The sequence below is a fragment of the Neomonachus schauinslandi genome, chromosome 6, assembly GCF_002201575.2.
Source record: "Neomonachus schauinslandi chromosome 6, ASM220157v2, whole genome shotgun sequence".
Taxonomy (NCBI): Eukaryota; Metazoa; Chordata; class Mammalia; order Carnivora; family Phocidae; genus Neomonachus; species Neomonachus schauinslandi.
In genome coordinates this window covers 145276835-145283677 of record NC_058408.1, presented here as the reverse complement: position 1 = coordinate 145283677, position 6843 = coordinate 145276835, and positions in this window count along the sequence as shown.

Here is a 6843-nt window from a genome sequence, read left to right as displayed (position 1 = left end):
TGGCGGGCGGGCGGCTGGAGCGGGGACGGCCCGCGGCGGGGGCAGGGCGGGCGCGTCCGGGCACGGCGCGGCTGGTGGGGCGCGGGCGGGGCGGCGCGCGGGTCCGCCCTCTCGCGGGGCCCGGTCTCCGGGTCTACGCGCCCCTGCTCTCCGCCCTTCGCGGGCTCTCTCACGCCCCTTGCGAGCCAAAAGCTAAAAGACTCTGCGAAGGGGAACCTGCAGCGGCCCCGCGCGTGCGGGCCCGAGAAAATTCCCCAAATTGCCCAGCTGGGGACCCGCCCCGGCAGCGGGAGGGGCCGCTGCCCGGACCCCGGGCGGCGGTGGCACCGCTGGCTCCCGTCACGCGCTCCAGAGGAGGGGGACGGGCACCTCTCTGGCGTTGACCCCCGTGTCCGGCACGCGCGACCGTGACTGTGGTCCCCGTGTCGCCGTACAAAGAGGTGGCGCCCACGGGACTGGCGGAAAGCCAACACCCAGACCCACGGTTACATGACAAAGGCAAAGAGCAGAAGTAATTAGAATATAACCATTCGTGTCAGATTCCTTTAAAAAGTTGTTGTTGGGGGGGATGCGTGCTTGTACACGCACAGAATAGCTCCGGAGCGAGACGCCAGGAGCTGGTGACGCGCGGGGGCGGGAGGGGGGGGGTGGGAGTCCTGCGTGAGAGAGGGGCTTTGTACCGCCTCAATTTTTCGCCACGTATGATTATCCGAAAACGTTGTTATTAAATAAAAGAGTTCATCTTTGATCTTGCACTTGAGAGCCTTCGGTGCATCCGTTGGGACAGATACAAGTCAAGGCATCACCTGGAGGGGCAGGGGCGACTCCGGAGGTGGATCTCCATGCCCTGGTGGCGCCAGGCCCGCAGGCGGCGGCCTCCACGCCAAAGCTGAGCGGACGGACAAAGCTTACGGCTGAGAACCCAGGCGGAGACGGGTTCACACACGCCCTGCTCAGGCAGAGACGCCCAAGGGCGGGTGGGCTGGGAATGCCGACCTTGGGGTGGAGTAGGTGTGGGAGGGTGCACGGAAGGCTTAGGGATTTTGCACTATTTTTTTGTATTTGGGTGGTTCCCTCGTGCACACGATATTTTTCCAATAAAAATAGTTTTAAAAAGTAAACTCCAAATATTTATAACCACCCTTGCCCAAAGCACCTCCCAAATGTGAGCCATGCTAGCGTCCACGGTCCAGAAGGGTGCCTGGGACCAAGAGTTGGGAAACAGGAGGTTCAGCAGGGGGGAGTTCGAGAAAGACGTTAGGGAAGTATTTCCTAAAGCCAGGACCTCATCCCTGTGGAAAGGGAGACCTTGACCCAGAATTCACTCAGCCCTGGGTACTGGAGAGGGCATAGCTCCGCTGACTGGGGGCGCTGAGTGCCTGGCGAGCTGTGATTACCCCAAAAGGGCGGATGCCTCTGGGTGAGGGAAGTAATTAACAAAGTTGACCAGCCAATAATGAGTCTCCCCACTGCAGTCCAGTGGGGGGATAAAATAAGCGGGGCCCATGGTAGGGAATAAATTGGTGAAAACTTTTTGTCCAGGACTCTTATTTTACAGATGAGAAAACTGAGAGCCTGAAAGGATAAGTGACTCCACCAGGGTCACACTACAAGTTAAGAGTGATGCAGCCAGGACCCCATCCTCCACCCTCCAGCCAAGCTGCTGGAGTGAAATAGCAGATTAAAAATAAAACTGCATGCTGGGTGCCTCTCCTGGCTTATTTCCCTAACAGAGGACAAGCCCCTGATGGTTTCACTGAGTCTGCCTCACCCCCTCCCCCTCACTCCATTCTCCACCCCATCTCCTCACGACACACACTTTACTCCCCCAGAGCTGAAAAACTTGCATTCTCTGGTACACACCTTCTCCTATCTAAAGCCTTTATGCTTTGCTCGTGCTCTTGCCTCCTCCTGAAATGCCCTTCCTCCTCTCCAGGGTGAGTTAGTGTGACCTAGTGAAGCTGCCAACAGCCATGTCATCTGATGGTCTTGGGAGTCAAAATCCTGCTTCTGGCACTTCATTCTGTGACTTTGGGTAAGTTGTTTAAGAACCTCGGGCACCTTCACCAGGAACATGGTGGTGACTGCGCATCTAGTGACTGAAAAGGGTGTTTGTGGCCACAAAACCACTCCTGTGATGGTTCACAACCCGGAAGGGATGTTCACAATGACACTGATCAGGAAATGCAAGCCACGGAGGCCGTGTGGTTCTTCTGCCAGGGAAGAAAGCTGGCACCACCCCGCTACTGGACCCCATGCTGGTGGTGGCATCCAGGAGTGAACAAGGGAGGAAGGGAAGGCTGAGCCATTCCCGACAAGCAGAATTCCCAATGCCCAAGGTTTTATAAAGACCATGATCACATCACATCATCTCCCAGGCTTGACTGCAGCTCACCCCCCTGCTCTTACGTTAACACCAGCTCATCAGACAGCCCCCTACCCTCGTCCCCCAAGACCTTCAACTCAGAGATGGAGAACTTTAAGTCCCACCGGAAAGATTAGGGAGATCCTGAACAGTCCACTCAGGAGGGTGTTGTGTGTGTGTATGTGTGTGTGCACGTGAGTGCCTCCATGGAAGGACACAGAAGAATTCAGTCGAAACCTGGCATCAAGAGCCCATCACTGATTGCTCGTCCTAGCATTTCCATTTCTAGAAGTAATGCTTTGGGTCTGAAAAGGCTACTCTTTCTTTCCTTTCTTCCCCCTCTATTGCCATTTATAAAGACAGTTTCTTACGAGATGCATATTTTTGATACATCATGAAAACTCATTTCTCACCAGGCCTTGGCACAGATTCCAAGAGAAGATTTTTCCAGAGAAAAAGGGGTAGTTCCGAAACCACAAGGGTGAGTTCCCTGCCGGTTTCTCTGCAGCCCAAATTTGCAGCATTTAAACTTTAAGTTTGGACAAAGTCAAGCCTACTCGTGAATGATAAACAAGAAAACAGCACGGCAGACAAAGCCTCTGCGAGAAAATGAGGGTTCTGAGCCGGTGCAGAGTAACCGTGTCTTCGCTGCCCCCAAAGAGAAAGATCTCCCACTCGGGGCCTCTATCCTCCCCAAAGCAAGAAGGACCCAGAATGGTTGGGGACTCACATTGCCTTTCCTAATCCACAGGACCTAAAACCTAAGGAGCTAGAGTAATAATTTTGACCCTTCCTACAATCTTATAATTGCCCTACTCAGTAAGGCTCAGGGGCTGACAATCCCAGAAAAAGGAAGTCCAGACTTCTTAACCTGACATCCAGAATGCTCCATGATGTCACCCAAACTGCCCTTCAAGGCAGATTGTCCTCTGCTTCCAGGGTGGCAGATATCCATCCTCCAGTTGCCCCTAGCGTCCATTCCCACCCTCTCCATAATAACAGAACCTTGGCTGGGGACAGGCTGCCCCGGTAAAAGGCGACTTCCGAGCCAGTTTCGATTCCCTTCCCTCGGAGAATCAGGCCCACCCCTATTACTCCCGTCGGAAAGTCATGACCTCCTTTGACCAAAGGCACGCCCTGCTCCTGTGTCTCTGAAGACAGTCCCATGTCGGTTCAGTTTGGTTTAGTTCGAGAGAAACTTCTCGAGCATCTGCCGTATGCTGGACCCTCTGCCAGACACTGAGATGCGGCATTAAGTAACAGAGCCCCTGCCCCCAAGGAGCTCAAAGTCTAGAAATTTTCTGCAACGATGGAGATGGTCTCTACCTGTCCAAGATGGTAGCCACTACGTGTAACTAACTACTGAGCATTAGAAATGTGGCCAGTGCAGCTCAGAAACTGAATTTTTATTTGTATTTCATTTTAGTTCATTTAAGTGTAACCCCATGAGTACACCCCGTTAGCTGCATGAAACGAGTGCCTATCACACTGGAGAGAGGGATAAGGACACGGGTGCAGGGTGACCGGAAGGAACTCTGCCCCGAGGGGGCAGCTGGGACTCTAAGGATGCCAACTGAGCTGCATCTTGAGGGATGAGGACCAGGGGACAAGAGCGGGCGCCATGCAGGTGGGGGTCGACCTTATGACTCCACTCAGTTGGGGAACCTTCCAGCTGTCCAGTGTGGTTGGTGGCAGGAGAGGGGTCCCCGTGGGTGGCAGAGGCAGCTGGAGGGGAGCGCCGGGTTGTGAAGGGCTCCTGCTGTCCTCCTGAGGAATTTGGGCTTTACCCTGGGGCTGACGCAGAGCCCCACTGGGCTTTAGAAAGAGATGTGTTTGGGTCGAATCACCTCGGTGCAGGGTGGATTCAGCAACAGACATTTTTAAACAGAGCTACATTATTAGATTTTAGGTTAAGGAGCACTTTGAATTAAACTGAAGATGCAGCTAATGTAACCTAATAGGGATAAGAAGTGAAGAGATTCCAGTAGCTTGGTAACAAATTATTCATTCATTTCCACATGACCTCTTCAATGCAAGCCCCTCATCCAAAAATACTGCAAATGGCGAGGATGCTTAAAATGTTTTGGGGAACTTCAGAGGCACTTTGGAAATATTAGCATTTCTAATATCAAATCACAAAACGTTCATGTCCCTTAATTAAAGGAGGACCCGTGGGAACCCATCCTGGCCTGGCTCCCATTCCATGTTTCCTGTCAAGCCTTCAAGATCTACAATTCAGATCTTTCATTAATTTAGACTAATCTGTCCCCTAAATCAATTGCAGAAAACCAACGGTCTGTGTTTGCATTAATCAGCTCTTTCCAACATATTTGCTCTAGAAAATTAAAAGTGCATGCCACATGACCAAATTTTTCCACTCTCCTTGACCGTCTTGATCAGACACAAGTTCAAATAGAACCACAGGCAGCCACCAAAGTGTGATGAATGACAGCCTGTCGATTTTCTGTTACTCGGGAGCAGCATAAAAAGCTGACCAAGGTCATGTATAGAACCTGTTGCCTTTTAGGCAGGAACATTTGAGTTCAAATCAAAGAAATTATGAGCCAGAATTTTAAACGTGCTTGTAAAAAGAAATTTTAAAAAACGGAGAAGGGTGTTCAAGCCTTGAGTTATTTCATCATCCAGTTATACAGGCACTAAAAAACACGCAAAAGGCCAAAGTTCTGTAAGTATAAAAAAGCATTTACTGAGTTTATTTATCAGGAGGATCTCGGAGGTGCTTGGATGTCAACATTTTAAACCAACTTGACCTCGAAGGCCCAGATTCTTTCTCTACAAACTTGCATTGTTATTTTACATATACATTGTTACCTATGCAGCCAAATGTTTATCTTTGTTTAATCCCTCTACTAATAGGACCATGAGAAATGTGAAAACTGTGAGAATATAAAGATGGTGCCCCTTTCCTAAGGGCTATTCTAAAAGCCTTGGCCAGAAGTCGCTGAGGGCCGAGGTCTCTGCTTCCATCCGTGTAACCCCAAACCCAACCCAGTAGCTGGAGGGGGCCACCCAGGTGGCCTTTGGGTTTCCCCCACCCACCCACATTCTCCCATCCAGTGCATCTTCCTGTTTCCTTTGTCTGGTGCATCCTGGGTGCACTGGAAATATTTGTTGATATTCTTGACTTACCAGCTATAGAGAATATCTACCTTGAATTACTTGACCCAGAGAAGGGCTGAATTCACCCTGATTCTAGCTGTGAGGCTGGTGGTTCTCAAACCTGAGCGTGTCTCGGCACCTAGAGGGCTGGCTGAAGCGCAGATGGCTGAGAGCCACCCCGAGTTTCTGATTCAGTAGGTCTGGGGTGGGGCCTGAGGATTTGCATTTCTAGTAACTTTCAGGTGATGTTGATGCTGTTGGCCTGGAGACCCCACTTTGGGTAACAAAGAATCTGTGTCCCCCTCCTATCCCTTGTCTGCCTCTCATTCCTGCCCTGCTTGCACATCTGCATATACACATGCTGGGTGCTATTACGGGGGGAGAAGCATGGCTTCGTTTAGGGGAACAAATAACCAGCCTCAGAGGGGCTTCTGCAGAGAGACCCAGAGCAAGTCTTAAGAGCGAGCAGAAGTTAGAGGCCAGTGGGTAGGGAAGGGCAGAACAGGGACAGCCACTGTTCCCATTTATTGAATATGGAGGAACTCTGGCTTCATCCAGCGGTTTTAATCAGGAAAGGGATGTGGTGAGATTTGTGGGTTGGAAAGACCACCAGGATCAGGGCAAAAACTGGTCTGAGGGATGGGGGCGTGGATGGAGGGGGAGTCTGGAGGCAGGTTCTAGCAGGAGATGAGTCTGGATTTTTGCAGCTGGGATCATGGAGTACGACAAAGAAACAGTTTGCCCCTCTGCCTATAACCAGCTCCTCTCCTTCCCACCCAGTATCAAGCACAGACTCTCCAAGGGCAGACATGAAGGGCACGTGTCCCACTGAGCAGAATAGACTGACAGTCCCAGGCCCTCCGGAGGCCTGCCTTTCCCCTCCCCCTCCTCAGCTCTATTCAGTCCTGGATAGAGACTGTGTCTCGGGCTAGGGTGCAGGGGCATGATACCATGACAAAGGTTCTGTCCCCTCGCCAAGCCAATTGCCCATCTGGTTCAGCTCTAGGAGAGCATCTTTTCCTTAGTCATACAAAGATGCCTCAGGGGTTGGGCACCCTGAAAACTCTGCCCTAAATGGCTGGTGACCTCGGGGAGGGCATTGTCCTTTCTACGGTCCTCCTCTACAGGAGGAGGTGACAGAGACCCCTGGGGTCCATTAGAATCCCCCGTGGAGCTTTTTCAAAATGCTGACCCCCTGGAATTTGGCAAACCTTGATTAAATTCAGTAAATAATAGTAGTGAGCCAGTGTTGATTTTCTGATTTTGATGACTTGACTGTAGTTGCGTAAGAGAAAGTTGGTTTTTATTTTTGTTTTTTAAAGAAAGTACACACTTGAAGCCTTTAGAGGTAAAGGGCC